The sequence below is a fragment of the Lithobates pipiens genome, unplaced genomic scaffold (assembly GCF_037356315.1).
Source record: "Lithobates pipiens isolate NorthernLeopardFrog02 unplaced genomic scaffold, aLitPip1_a1.2 Scaffold_28, whole genome shotgun sequence".
In the NCBI taxonomy this organism is placed as follows: Eukaryota; Metazoa; Chordata; class Amphibia; order Anura; family Ranidae; genus Lithobates; species Lithobates pipiens.
This window is the reverse complement of record NW_027507789.1, coordinates 90,034,898-90,049,852: the sequence shown is the minus strand read 5'-3', so window position 1 is coordinate 90,049,852 and position 14,955 is coordinate 90,034,898. Positions and strand designations below refer to the sequence as shown.

The 14,955-nt window shown below is 48.7% G+C and overlaps 5 pseudogenes; all 5 read left to right on the top strand.

The window, feature by feature from the left end:
* The first annotated feature begins 65 nt into the window (after nucleotides 1–65).
* Nucleotides 66–184, top strand: LOC143936341 (5S ribosomal RNA; annotated as a pseudogene).
* A 541-nt stretch (nucleotides 185–725) lies between these two features.
* LOC143937040 (5S ribosomal RNA) lies at nucleotides 726–844 on the top strand (annotated as a pseudogene).
* A 2,762-nt stretch (nucleotides 845–3,606) lies between these two features.
* LOC143937331 (5S ribosomal RNA) lies at nucleotides 3,607–3,725 on the top strand (annotated as a pseudogene).
* A 3,947-nt stretch (nucleotides 3,726–7,672) lies between these two features.
* On the top strand, nucleotides 7,673–7,791 carry LOC143936513 (5S ribosomal RNA; annotated as a pseudogene).
* A 95-nt stretch (nucleotides 7,792–7,886) lies between these two features.
* Nucleotides 7,887–8,006, top strand: LOC143936594 (5S ribosomal RNA; annotated as a pseudogene).
* Nucleotides 8,007–14,955: the final 6,949 nt, after the last annotated feature.

Here is a 14,955-nt window from a genome sequence, read left to right as displayed (position 1 = left end):
CCGCTTGTTTCCCAAAGTGACCATCTTGGTGTTTGTCAAGAGGGTTGAGAGTGCCTGAAGAGATTCCCTATGGCCACATCACTCTGAAAGCACCCAATCTCGTCTGATCTTGGAGGCTAAGAAGAGTCTGGCCTGGTTAGTACCTGGATGGGAGACCACCTGGGAATACCAGTTATTGTAGGCTTCTTTTTATGTTGTTGGCGTTGATTCGTTTTTTTTTTTTCGCTTGTTTCCCAAGGTGACCATCTTGGCATTTGTCAAGAGGGATGAGAGTACACAAAGAGATCGCTTACAGCAGCATCACCCTGAAAGAGCCCTATCTCTTCTCTTCTCTGAGGCTAAGAAGGGTTGGGCCTAGTTAGTACCTGGATGGGAGATGGCGTTGGAATACCAGGTGCCGTATTCTTCTTTTTATGTTTTTGACATTGACCTGTTTTTTTTCGCTTGTATCTCAAGGTGACTATCTTGGCATTTGTCAAGAGGGTTGAGAATGCCCAAAGAGATTGCCTTTGGGCACATAACCCTGAAAGCGCCCGATCTCCTCTGATCTCAGAAGCTAAACAGGGTTGGGCCTTGCTAGTACCTGGATTGGAGACCACCTGGGATTACTAGGTGCTGTAGGCTTCTTTTTATGTTGTTGGCCTTGACCTGTTTTTTTTTTCACTTGTTTCCCAAGGTGACCATCTTGGCGTTTGTCAAGAGGGTTGAGAGTGCCCAAAGAGATCACCTACGGCCCCATCACCCTGAAAGCGCCCAATCTCATCTGATCTCGGATGCTAAACAGTGTCGGGCCTGGTTAGTACCTGGATGGGAGACCGCCTGGGAATACCAGGTGCCATAGGCTTTTTTTTTTTTTTTTTTTATTTAGTAGTATGCGACATACAATGCAAAGGCAACTTCACAGAATGTGTGATACAAATAGTTACAAACAAACGATCATATTGCATGGATATCAGAGCCAATGGTAAGAAGTCCGAGGAGAATAGCACGTGTACAGCTTTGCGGTCATATCAAGATGAGATTAAAGCTCCATCTCGTTGGGATCCTCTACCACTTAAAATATTATTGATACTAGCCCTGCTACCCTCGAAGAGTTTAGATATCCATAGATAGAGGAAGAGTATTGTGTAGTAGTCAAATGGGGTCGGAACATACCATTTTCTTTTCCCTTTTTTGACTTAAGAAGGGAAATAGTAGAACTGAAAGGAGGGAGAAGGGGAAAGAGAAGATTGGGGAAGGAAATGGCAGAAAAGGAAAAGAAGGGGTAAGGGGGTGTCGTAGGTAGAGTAGATAGGATGGGGTCCCCTCCCAGGGAGCAAGAGACGCCCTCGGCTCACCAGCTCATCAGCTGTCCAACGTTTGGAACAGCGATCTCCAACGATCTCCATGAGCTTACTATGTCTCGCGGAGGTATTCTTCCGAAAAGCGAAACTGGGTCCAGTAGAACCATCTGTTCCCATGCTCCTCCGTTTTATCCCTCATTGTGGCAGTCAGGTCTTCCATTCGTTCAATATCATTTACCCTTGCGAACCACTGGGTCACCATTGGAGCAGATTGCTCTTTCCATTGACTTGGGATGCAGGCCCTAGCTGCCTTGAGGAGATGTTTAAGTAAGGACTTATGATAACGCTTTCTCGACATAGGAGTTAGATTGAGAAGAACTGCTGCGGGATCATTGGCTAAGGAAATGTCTGTGAACTTGTGGATGAGTCTCAGGACAGGCTGCCAGAATGTTTGTAATTTAGGGCATTCCCAGAAAATGTGGAGAATGGTGCCAGCCTGTTGCACACAGCGACAGCAGCGGTCAGATTGACCGGGGAATATTTTGGCCAACACCACCGGTGTACGATACCAGCGTGTGATCAGCTTATATGAGATCTCCTGATATTTACTGCAGAGTGACGACTTATGGGCGAAAAAGAGTATTCTGTCCTTCTGTGGTTTGGAGAATGTAGTTTGTAAGTCCCTTTTCCATTTAGCTAGGAAGGGTGGATCCGTGGAGGATTGTGCGTCTGTCAGGATTTGGTAGGACCTAGAGAGGGAACCACGAATTGGGCCATCATCCAGGCAAAGTTCCTCGAAGGGGTGGAATTGTCTAGAGAAGAACGAATGGTTAGGTAGTGATCCGAGGAAATGGATTAGCTGTCTAGCTCTCCAGCTATCCAATGCAACAGGTACTTGCTCTAGCAGTATGGTTCCCATGGGAATCAAGCCCGTGGGTCCAAGAAATAGGGCTGCTCTCAGAAGCCCTTTCGGGGCTTGCTTGGTAAAGGCCTGGTCAGACAGGCCCGGAGGGAATCTAGGATGTCCAATAATTGGGGTCATAGGAGAAGGGAAATTAGTCAGGTGGGAAAGGTGAAAAAAACGATCCATCTCGGCGAGCGAGGGGCCAATTAACGGGTGAGTAGTCACACAGGGCTCCAATGGCCTCCCCGCCCAAGGCAGACCAGCCAGTGGAACCCGCGCCATCTCCTGCTCTAGCTTGACCCATAGCTTCAGTTCCCCATGCCGGTGTCTTATCACATATGGTCCCCCATCTGATAGTGTCCGCTGTGTACTGCGCATGCGCAGTACACAGCAACACAGATTCCGAAAATTGCCGAGCATGAACGGCGCCTGCGGTTCAGGTTCACTGAGTCCAGGTTCTATCCCCACTATCCAAGTGGACATAGAGTAAGAATATAAAAGAGCCGATCGCAGCGAGGCCGAGCCCGAAGCATGGCGAGCGAAGCTCGCCTGCGAGGGACCCTCTAATATTCACAACCCTATGTCCGCTTGGATGGTGGGGCTACCACCTCCACTCACCGCGCAGGCGCCGTTCAGCGGAGATTTTCCGAAGCTTCGTCTGCTCCGTACTGCGCATGCGCAGTACAGCGCGGACACTATATCATGGCCGGACAGTATATGGCAGAACACCGGCACCAGTCAACCACCGGTGTCATGTGCGTCGCTGTGTAATATAGAGCAGGGTCCGGGAAGCCAATACCTCCCCGCAATTTCGGTCGCAATAGCATTGCCCTACCAATACGCATATGTTTTCCGCGCCAGAGGAACTTGATAAAGATTGAGCGAACCGCATGAAAGAAAGTCTGGGGTATTTTGATAGGTAAGGCTTGTAGTAGATACAGAAGTCGTGGCATCGCGTTCATCTTCAACACATTACAGCGTCCGAACCATGACAGAGCTAGTGGGTCCCATCTTTTAAGGTCCGCTGTAAGCCCATAGGCTTCTTTTTATGTTGTTGGCTTTGACCTGTTTTTTTTGCTTGTTGCTCAAGGCGACCATCTTGGCGTTTGTCAAGAGGGTTGGGCGTGTCTTGAAGATAACGCTTACGGCCACATCAACCTGAAAGCACCCGATCTCGTCTGATTTCAGAGGCTAAGCAGCGTCAGGCCTGGTTAGTACCTGGATGGGAGACTCCCTGGGAAGACCAGGTGCCATAGAAGGATCTGGTCTGGTTAGTGTCTTGATTGGGAGATCGCCTGGGAATACTGGATGCCGTAGGCTTCTTTTTATGTTGTTGGCTTTGACCTGTTTTTTTTAGCTTGTTTCCCAAGGTGACCATCTTGGCCTTTGTCAAGAGGCTTCAGAGTGCCCAAAGAGAGTGCCTACGGCCAAATCACCCTGAAAGAGCCCAATCTCATCTGATCTCGGAGGCTAAGCAGCGATGGGCCTGGTTAGTACCTGGATGGGAGACAGCTTGGGAATACCAGGTGCCGTAGGCTTCTCATTATGTTGTCGGCGTTGACCTGTTTTATTTTCCCTTGTTTCCCAAGGTGACCATCTTGGCATGTGTCAAGAGGGTTGAGAGTGCACAAAGAAATTGCCTACGAGCACAACACCCTGAAAGCGCCCAATCTCGTTTGGTCTCAGAAGCTAAGCAGGGTTGGGCCTGGTTTGTACCTGGATGGGAGACCGCCTGGGTTTTCCAGATGCCGCAGGCTTATTTTTATGTTGTTGGTGTTGACCTGTTTTTTTCGCTTGTTTCCCAAAGTGATCATCTTGGCATTTGTCAAGAGGGTTGAGAATGCCTAAAGAGATCGCTTACAGCCGCATCACCCTGAAAGCACCCTATCTCTTCTGATCTCAGAGGCTAAGAAGGGTTGGGCCTAGTTAGTACTTGAATGGGAGACGGCCTTGGAATACTAGGTGCCGTAGTCTTCTTTTTATGTTGTTGGCGTTGACCTGTTTTTTTTCGCTTGTTTCCCAGGGTGACTATCTTGGCATTTTTCAAGAGGGATGAGAGTGCCCAAAGAGATTGCCTATGGGCACATCACCCTGAAAGCGCCCAATCTCCGCTGATCTCAGAGGCTAGAAAGGGTCGCGCCTTGTTAATACCTGGATGGGAGACGGTCTGGAAATACTAGGTGCGGTAGGCTTCTTTTTATGTTGTTGGCGTTGACTTGTTTTTTTTTGTTTGTTTCCCAAGGTGACCATCTTGGCGTTTGTCAAGAGGGTTGAGCGTGCCTGAAAAAATCTACTATGGCTGCATCACCCTGAAAGAGCCAAATCTCATTTGATCTCAGAGGCTAAGCAGGGTTGGGACCTGGTTAGTACCTGGATGGGAGAACGCCTGGGATTTCTCGATGCCATAGGCTTTTTTTAAGTTGTTGGCATTGACTTATTTTTTATTTTTTTGTTTTATTCTTTTATTAAGTATAAGTAGAACAACATAAATATAACAGTCAACCATACAGCATGACCCAGGGTCACAATTACATGGTAACAAAAAATAGGCAGCCAAATAACTCTGGGTTCTCAGAGGGGAGTCCTAGAGTTTCATGCAGAAATTAGAGAAACCCCACCTCGGACATGTAGTACAGTATAACTAATGCAGCCCTGTTCGGACAAATGTAATCATGGAGAGCAACTGGGACCACAGCGAGCCAGCTTATCATGACCTATGTGAACCAGAGTAAAATATGAGCCGGTCGTGTCCAGAACCCTGGGGCTCTTCTGGGTCCCAAAGGCTAGTAAGGAGACAAGGCATAGTCAAAAGGGAGGACGGGGGAAGAAGAGAGTGCCAAGACGGAGAGAGAGGAGGGGGGGGATGGCGGCGGGGAAAAATAGAAAAATAAAGACGAAAAGGGAGGGGGGGGGGTGGGATGCCACCGAGGGCAGACATGGCCTACGTAGGTAAACGTTAGATGTTCAGTCTTTTTCTGGGACAGGGGCGCTGCTCACCTCCCGAATGTAGTCTCAAGTACCAGAAAAATACCTCCAGGGCCTCCATGTAACACTAAATGCCTCTTCAGTGTTGTGAAGGGTGGCGGTCAATTCTTCCATCCGGAGAATATGATTGACTTTGGAATACCACAGCACCTTGGATGGGGGGCTGAGGCTGCCTCCACAGTGTGGGAATGCAGGCCCGGACGGCGTTCAGGAGTTGCATCGGGAGGGTTTTTTTGTATTTTCGAACAGGCTGTTCGGTCAAGTGTAGAAGGCACGCTGCTGGGTTGTCTGCGATATCTACATTTCTGAGAGTTTTTATCGTCTCGGTCACCTCCACCCAAATGTTCCTCAAGGCCGGGCATGCCCAGAAAATGTGTCCCATGGTCCCCGTATCTGAATTGCACCTCCAACAAACATCCGGGATCGATCTATTCATTTTATTCAGAAGGTATGGGACTCTATACCAGCGTGAGACTATCTTGTATCCTGATTCTTGATATTGGTTTGCGATGGAAGCTTTATGTACTAATGTCAGGATCTTGCCTATCTGTTGTGGGGTAAATGTGATGCCAAAGTCCCTCTCCCATTTGTGGATAAATGGTGGGGTCGACTCCTCCTCCTGACTACTTAATAGGTTGTACAGGAGGGAGAGGGTGTGTCGCACAGGTTCCTTTTTGTGACAGATGGATTCATAGGGTGTCAGGTCTCTAGGAGTGTAGGGGGCCCTTTGTATGGCCAGAAGAAAGTGATGAAGTTGATAAGCACTAAACAAGTCAAGCGGAGGGTCAGAAAGCTTGGCGACAGTTTGCGTGGTCGGGAGCCCTCCCGAGGGCCACACCTCTCCCAGACGCTGTTTCCCCACCACTGTCAACTGTCGCAGTTTCTTGTTGGTAAATCCCGGTGGGAAGTCTGGATTACCTATAACCGGAGTCATTGGTGACGGCAGGGGAGCAATGTGTGTGCAGCGGAACAACCTCCGCACAACAGCCAACGTAGCTCCCACTACGGGGTGATCTCTGAGGTCTTTTGGTAGGGAGGACAGGAGCCACGGGGAGGTCAATAGGGGAATGGATCCATCCTCAATCTCCATCTCCACCCACTGCTTGTGTGGGCCATTACAATGCCAATCAACGACTCTCGCTAGCAGAGTCGCTCTGTTGTATTGTCTCAGATCTGGGAGACCCAGACCCCCCTTGTCCTTTGGTCTGGCAAGCAATTGCAAACGGGCTCTGGGCGGTTTGCGCGCCCAAATAAAGTCCCGGAGCAGCACCTGCAGATGTCTGAAAAAGATTGGGGGTAACCGGATCGGTAATGTCTGGAACAAGTATAAGATCCGCGGGAGGGCCGTCATTTTGAATGCATTACAGCGCCCGAACCAGGTCAGTGTTAAATCATGCCAGTTTCCCAAATCAGATTTCAGTCTATTCAGGAGAGGGAGAAAATTAAGCGGGTACAATTGCACCAAATCCGCTGCGATGTCAACGCCCAGGTAACGTATAGATTTTTCAGCTTAGTAGAATGGAAAAGCGGAGCATAGCCTCTTGGCCTCACCATCCGGGACCGATATATTCAATACAGCCAAAGGTGCAATTGATTTTATAGTTTGATAGGCTGCCGTATCGCCGGAGAGCCGCGAGTATATTGGGAAGCGAAATGTGTGGATTAGAGACGAAAGAAATTAGATCGTTAGCGTACGCCGCAATTTTGTGGTGTGCCGAGGGTTTGGATATGCCAGTAATATTCGGGTCATTCCGAACGTGACACATAAGTGGTTCCAGTGTCAGAATAAAAATTAGGGGAGACAGAGGGCACCCCTGCCTCGTCCCATTAGTGATGGGGAAAGAGTCCGAGCACTCTGAAAGCACCCAATCTCGTCTGATCTTGGAGGCTAAGAAGAGTCAGGCCTGGTTAGTACCTGGATGGGAGACCACCTGGGAATACCAGTTATTGTAGGCTTCTTTTTATGTTGTTGGCCTTGATTCGTTTTGTTTTTTTTCTCGCTTGTTTCCCAAGGTGACCATCTTGGCATTTGTCAAGAGGGTTGAGAGTGCCCAAAGAGTTCGCTTACAGCAGCATCACCCTGAAAGAGCCCTATCTCTTCTCATCTCTGAGGCTAAGAAGGGTTGGGCCTAGTTAGTCCCTGGATGGGAGATGGCTTTGGAATACCAGGTGCCGTAGTCTTCTTTTTATGTTGTTGACATTGACCTGTTTTTTTTCGCTTGTTTCCCAAGGTGACTATCTTGGCATTTGTCAAGAGGGTTGAGAGTGCCCAAAGAGATTGCCTATGGGCACATAAGCCTGAAAGCGCCCGATCTCCTCTGATCTCAGTGGCTAAACAGGGTCGGGCCTTGCTAGTACCTGGATTGGAGACCACCTGGGAATACTAGGTGCTGGAGGCTTATTTTTATGTTGTTGGCGTTGACTTGTTTTTATGTTTTTTTGTTTACCAAGGTGACCATCTTGGTGTTTGTCAAGAGGGTTGAGAGTGCTTGAAGAGCTCGCCTATGGCCACATAACCCTGAAAGCACCAGATCTCGTCTGATCTCAGAGACTAAACAGGGTCGGGCCTTGTTAATACCTGGATGGGAGACCACCTGGGAATACTAGGTGCTGTAGACTTCTTCTCATGTTGTTGGCGTTGACTTGATTTTTTTGTTTGTTTCCCAAGGTGACCATATTGGCGTTAGTCAAGGTTGAGAGTGCCTGAAGAAATCTCCTACGGCCACACCACCCTGAAAGAGCCCAATCTCATCTGATCTCAGAGGCTAAGCAGGGTTGGGACCAGTTTAGTACCTGGATGGGAGACCGCCTGGGATTTCCAGATGCCGTAGGCTTCTTTTTATGTTGTGGCCATTGACCTATTTTTTTCCGCTTGTTTCCAAGGTGACCATCTTGGTGTTTGTCAAGAGAGTTGAGAGTGCCTGAAGATATTGGCTACGGCCACATCACCCTGAATCTGTTCCATCGCATCTGATCTTGGAGGATAAGCAGGGTCCGGCCTGGTTAATGCCTGGATGGGAGACCGCCTGGGAATACCAGGTGTCGTAGGCTTCTTTATTTTTCAAATATAATTTTTTCTCCAAATAGTGGAAGACGGTCCCCCAAGTACATAATGCAACAGAGAAATACAGAGCAAAAAGCAGCTGAACAATACTTGATACAGGTATATTCGCAACTGTGAGTCTGCCTTCCATCAATCACAATGATTCGAGGCACGGATAAAGTACTGTACCAAGATCCAGGGTCACACAAACCCCAGGTCCCTCCGGCATAATCCATCCAGAGGGGGGTGTGGGGCCGTCATTCCCAATTTTCCACTCTTTCCAAAAGAGAGAGGGGGTGGAGGGGGTGAGAGATAGGGGAGGAAGGCCGAAAAGAGAAGGGTTGAAAGATCAGAAAAGGAGAAGAGGGGACGAGACACGATGGCAGCCACTGTCCAAGGGGCCAGTCAAGGAAAGCTCAGAGCACTAAGGCGATAGCAGGCGACATCCTTCTAGCGAGAATATAAAGGTATTCCAGATGTCTCAGGTTTGTTTAAAAAATTCTTGTTTACCTTGTGATGTGAGGATCAAGTCCTCCATTTTTTTTAATGTCCTCTATTTTCCTAAGCCAGTGAGTAATGAAAGGGGGGGAACATTTTTTCCAATAGAGAGGGATGCAGGATTTCGCCGCATTTATCACATGCCGTAAAATAGATTTTTTTGTACTTCTTAATGGGAATCTGTGAATGGTACAAGAGAAAGAATGCAGCCTCTTCCTGGATGGAGAAGTCTGTGAATTTTTGTGTCATGCATCGGATCTCTGTCCAGAAGTCCACCAAGCTGAGGCAGGACCAAAAAATGTGCAGCAACGTGCCCTCTTCTTCTCCACACCTCCAGCATATGTTCGAGGAAGAGGGGAAACATTTCTGCAGCTTTGATGGTGTCAAATACCACCTGGTGAGAAGTTTAAAATTCGTCTCCTGTATCTTCGTGCACAGCGACATTTTGAGAGCCAAAGTGATAATGCGTTGTCTCTGTGCTGGGGAAAATTAGCAATTAAGGTCCTTTTCCCAGTTGGCCAGACAGGTTAAGTGTGGGTAATCTGTTTGAGAGAGAATGTGGGCCAAAGGGCCTTCGCTCCTGCATAGAGTCTCAAACTCCGTCTGAGGGCGGGCGAACGTTTGAGGATTGGGGATGGAATGGAGAAAATGATGTCGTTGCGCCGCTCTCCAAAAAGGCAGTTGGAAAAGCCCTGTCGGATCTGTTAGGGTTGAGAAAGAAGGCCATTTTCCATCAATGACGAATTTAGACGCATTGTCTAGGTTGGAATTTCTAAGTGGGTCCCCAGTTCAAAGGTTGGATGGCCACGTATAGGGAATAGGGGGGAAGTCAAAGACGTGAGTGTGTTTTGGGTAGCGATCAGGTGACTGACTTTCAACTAAGCCCCTATAGTGGGATGTGACATAAATTCTGTGGGTAAATACTTATAGCACCACATGGCGCTTCTTAGCGGGATTCGGGAGTGAGCTTAGAAAGTTTGTTTCGATTCCAGTCCAATACACGCCCCAGATGGGAGGCCAGGTAGTAGCGTCGCAAGTTAGGGAGAACCAACCCTCCCTGTTGTTTAGACAATGTCAGCTGTGACCGCTTAAGTCTGGGATTTTTGTGGGCCCAGTTAAATTGAGTGAGCAAGGATTGAGCTTGCTTAAAAAACAGGACTGGAATCTGGATCGGGAGAGCTTGGAAAAGATAAGTAAATTTAGGGAGTATGTTCATTTTAATGAGATTGCATCTGCTGAACCAGGAATGGAGGCCAGAATGCCACCCGTGAAACAAACTGCGGATCTTAGTGACAAGGGGTGGGGGGAAGTTCAACATAAACGTACGCGCGATGTCCGGTGGAATGTAAGTACGTGAGTATATCTTACTTATCCATGCCAGCATCCGTTCACTCAGACCTATATGGCGAAGGACCGAGAACATTAATGTCCATTTGACCCGATCAAAAGCCTTCTCGGCATCAGTACTCATGAAAAGACAAGGGGTCCCAGATGACTTTGCTTTACGGATCAGGGTAAGCACCTTAGTGGTGTTGTCCCTATCTTCCCTGGTGGGAATAAAACCTAACTGGTCAATATGTATAAGGGACTACAAGTGATGTGCCAATCACGTGGCGAGGAGTTAGAGAATAGTTTTAGGACCGAATTTTGGAGGGAAATGGGTCTGTAGCTCCCACATAGGCCCGGGTCTTTGCCCTCCTTAGGTATCAACGAGATGTGGGCTCTAAGAGTATCCTCAGGAAAATCCCCATTCGAGCTCAGAGTATTAAATAAATTCACCAAGCGCGGGCCGAGAATAGGGAGGAAGGTCTTAAAGTATTGTGCGGTATATCCGTCAGGGCCCGGAGCCTTACCCACCTTCGGAGGTCCCACGGCCGTCTGGACTTCTTCCAGTGTGATCGGGTCCTCCAAGTACTCCCGTGATTCCGATGAGAGGGTTGGTAGACCAGAACCGGTTACATATCTGTCTATATTGTCATGTCCAGACCCTGAATCGGGCAGGTTGTAGAGATCAGAGTAACATTTTTCAAAGACTTCGACTATTTGGGTTGGGGTAGAGGCCCTCTGGCCATTCTCATCTATCAACTGTGGTATGTAAGAGCCAGATTTCAACTCCTTTACCGACCTGGCTAAGATTTTTCTGCATTTGCCCTCTGACTCCTACGTCAGTTTACGACAAAACTGGAGTGCCGCTTTCGCTTTATAATGGAGTAGGACAGCAATATGGGTATGGAGTGTCCCCAATTCAATCTCTAAGGTCCGTAAGGGGGTATGTTTATGTTTCGCTTACACAGAGGCAAGTTCACGAAACAGATTAGCAAGCTGTTCCTTCCGTGTTCGTTTGATGCGCACCCCGTGCCTGATAAGTACCCTGGGGAGTACTGACTTGTGAGCCTCCCAAATTATCCCCAGGTCACAGTCCTGCTTTAGTTTTCTTGGAAATAAAGGTCCAATTCCCTGGTCACATCTGCTAAAACTTCTGGTATCTGGAGCAGGCTCTCATTAAGGTGCCAGAATAGAGACCTAGGTGAGGGGTAGGGAGCGAGGAGCAAGAGGCAGAAGTGTCAACCGATGGCGAAAGGGGACATTAAAGTCCCCACCTAATATCAATTGGCCCTCCCGAAAGTCACATAATCTGTGCAGGGTAGTTCTGAGGAACGTGTCTTGGTGATCATTGGGAGCGTACACAGTGGCAAATGTAAAAAGGCGCTCTCCAATGTGGCCCCTAAGAAAAAGATATTGGCCCCCAGGGTCCACCAGAGAATCCTGGAGAACCCAGGGGAGCCTGCTAGAGATCAGAATGGAGAGGAGGGGTTAGTAGAGTGGTAGACCTTAGGGAAGGATCTCGACCATAGAAAGGGGAGGCTAGTATTTTTAAAATGTGTTTCTTGTATAAAGGCCACATCAGTACAGGATGTGTTCAGTTCTCACAGGAGGATCCACCGTTTTTCAGGGGAGTTCAGTCCCCTAACGTTTAGAGAGGTGACCTTGACTGAGTCTGCCATCGCTCCTCGGGGAGGGGGGGGGGGACATCAGAGAAAAGCAAAGAAAGTTGAAACAAGGTAGGTTTTGGGTAGGTAATGCATGGTGGGAACTAAGGGGGAGAAAGGAAGGGCAAATGCAAGGAAAGGTAAAGGGAAAAAGAGGCCGGGCACCTCAACCCCAGGGGGAGAGGGAAATTAAGGGTTGTCCGCACTCAACAGTACAGGAAGGGTATACTAAAACAGCACGATTATGCTATAGCGCTTACCAGATGTACACTGGGTTTAACGCGCTGTCCTACTTGGGTAATTGGGTAGACAGGTTGGAGAGGGAGCCCCCGAATCCTAGTCCCCCCAGCCCCGGCAGTGGTAAATGTCACGTCTGATACCGGTATGCAAATAAAAGACAATCAGTAACATCAAAGAAACAAAAAACAATAGTATAACCAAAACAGAGGTAGAGCATATAACTGTTAGCACTGAGGGGTCTCCTCGGCTCGCCCTAAACGTAGGCATGCACGAGGGAGCCCGTCACAACAGAAAAGGCATCACAGAATGGGATCCACCACCCCCTGTCCCATACCCCTAAAGTACATGCAGTCCCCAAACAAATGCATTTCTCCCTTTGGCAGATTGTCCTCTCCTTACCCCCTCTCCCCGTCCACGCCCCGGGGGGAAAAGGGGCAGGGAAGGGGGGAAAGGGGGAGTGGAAGGGGGGAAAGGGGGAGTGGAAGGGGGAAAGGGGGAGGGAAAGGAGGGAAGGGAAGGGTGGGAAGGGAGGGGGGAAACAGGGGAGAGGGGACAAACATGCAGAAATGTCAAGTCCTTTCGCGCACTCCCACCAGCAAACACCCGGACCCCATAAATTTCAACTCCTCCCCTCCATGGTCACCACATCAAGATGAAAGAGAAGCAGCCCTGGTCGGTGCATGGAAAATCCGGCAGGCAAGGGGCTGGGGCCACCATCCCTCCATCCAATGGGAGACTTCACCCGAGCAGCAGTCCTGGGGCCCGCCAATTAGTGTCTCTCCTGCATCTCCAGAGGGAGGCTGGGACTGCCCAAACAGTAAGGGGTAAATCCTCCAGGGGGGTCCAGAGTCACCCTGGAGGGAAGCAGTGTCTCGTACCAATAGGCTCAATAAATAAGTCATCCAGGGTCCCCGAAAGCTGCAGAAGGCAATGTCGGCAAAGAGTAGGTGGGAGCCAGAGGGGGGGACAAGGGGCGCATCCAGGGGGAGGGGACACATATGCGGGAATGTCAAGCCCTTCCAGTACAGCGCATTAGGTATCACTCAGACCCCCCAAAGTGCAAATCCCCCATCTAAGGTCAAGACTCCAGAAGGGAAGATGAGCCGCCCTGGTCTGTACATGAAAGAACCTGCTGCCAAGGGGTTGGGGCCATCATCCCTTCCTCCAATGGGAGATACCACCGGCATGACAGCCCCGTGTCCTGCCAAGTGGTGCCCCTCTGACAATGTCGTTGTGGTATATGTGGAGCATCCAGGGAGAGGCAGGGACCACCCAAACAGTGAGGGGTAAAGCCTCCAAGGGGGACCGGTGTCAGACAGGAGGATAGCGGTGTCTTGTACAAGTTGGTTAATTAGACAAGTCATCCAGTGTGTTTCTGTGAGCAGCGGAAAGAAAGGTCTGTAAGGATTATGAATGGGTGGGGGCCAGGGAGTGCATAAAACTACCACCAGATGACCGGGGCAGAGAGGGCAAGGGGATGAAAGTCAGATCTGGTAGGTAGGGGCGGGGGTGAGGAGTGTCCCTCATATTACTCACATTGGCCATACCTTGAAGCTGAGCGCTCTGCATACCCAGGACGTTCTTCTGTATAATCTAGCCTATCTGTACACATTAGTCGGTCCTCTGTATACACTAGTCTGTCTGTATACACTAGTGTATACAGACGGACTAGTGTATACAGAAGACCGGCTAGTTTATATAGGGAGGCTAATGTGTGCAAAAGACAGGCTAGTGTATACAAATAGGCTAGATTATAGAGAAGAACATCTTGGGTATGCAGAGAGAGCGGCTGGGTTACACAGAGAGGCTGGTGTATGCAGACTTGCTAGTGCATACAGACGGACTAGTGTTGGGTATACAGAGAGCTAATGTATAAAGAGCAGCTGTACAAAACACAGGCTAGATTATACAGAAGAACGTCCTGGGTATGCAGAGATGGAGGCTAAGGTATACAGAGAGAGAGGCTAGCGTACGCATACTTGCTAGTGTATACAGATGGACTAGTGTATACAGAGGACCGGCTAGTTTATACAGAGAGGCTAATGTGTACAAAAGACAGGCTAGTGTATACAAATAGGCTAGATTATAGAGAAGAACGTCCTGGGTATGCAGAGAGAGAAGTTGGGTTACAAAGAGAGGCTAGTGTATGCAGACTTGCTAGTGTATACCGGTGGACTAGTGTATACAGAGAGGCTTGGGTATACAGAGAGCTAATGTATAAAGAGATGCTAGTGTATACCGACGGACTAGTGTATACAGAGGACCGGCTAGTTTATACAGAGAGGTTAATGTGTACAAAAGACAGGATAGTTTATACAGATAGGCTAGATTATACAGAAGAACGTCCTGGGTATGCAGAGATGGAGGCTAGGGTATACAGAGAGAGAGAGCGAGGCTGGGTTACACAGAGAGGCAGGAGTATGCAGACTTGCTAGTGTATACAGATGGACTAGTGTATACAGTAGACCGGCTAGTTTACACAGAGAGGCTAATGTGTACAAAAGACAGGCTAGTGTATACAGATAGGCTAGATTATACAGAAGAACGTCCTGGGTATGCAGAGATGGAGGCTAGGGTATACAGAGAGAGAGGCTAGAGTATGCATACTTGCAAGTGTATACAGGCGGACTAGTGTATACAGAAGACCGGATAGTTTATACAGAGAGGCTAATGTCTACAGAAGACCGGCTAGTGTATACACATAGGCTAGATTATAGAGAAGAGCGTCCTGGGTATGCAGAGATGGAGGCTAAGGTATACAGAGAGAGAAGTTGAGTTACAAAGAGAGGCTAGTGTATGCAGACTTGCTAGTGTATACCGGTGGACTAGTGTATACAGAGAGGCTTGGGTATACAGAGAGCTAATGTATAAAGAGATGCTAGTGTATACAAAAGACAACCAAGAGTAGACAGTGAGGCTCGTGTATACAGAAGACCGGCTACAGAGAAGCTAATTTGTACAAAAGACAGGCTAGTGTATACAGATAGGCTAGATTATACAGAGGAAGGTCCT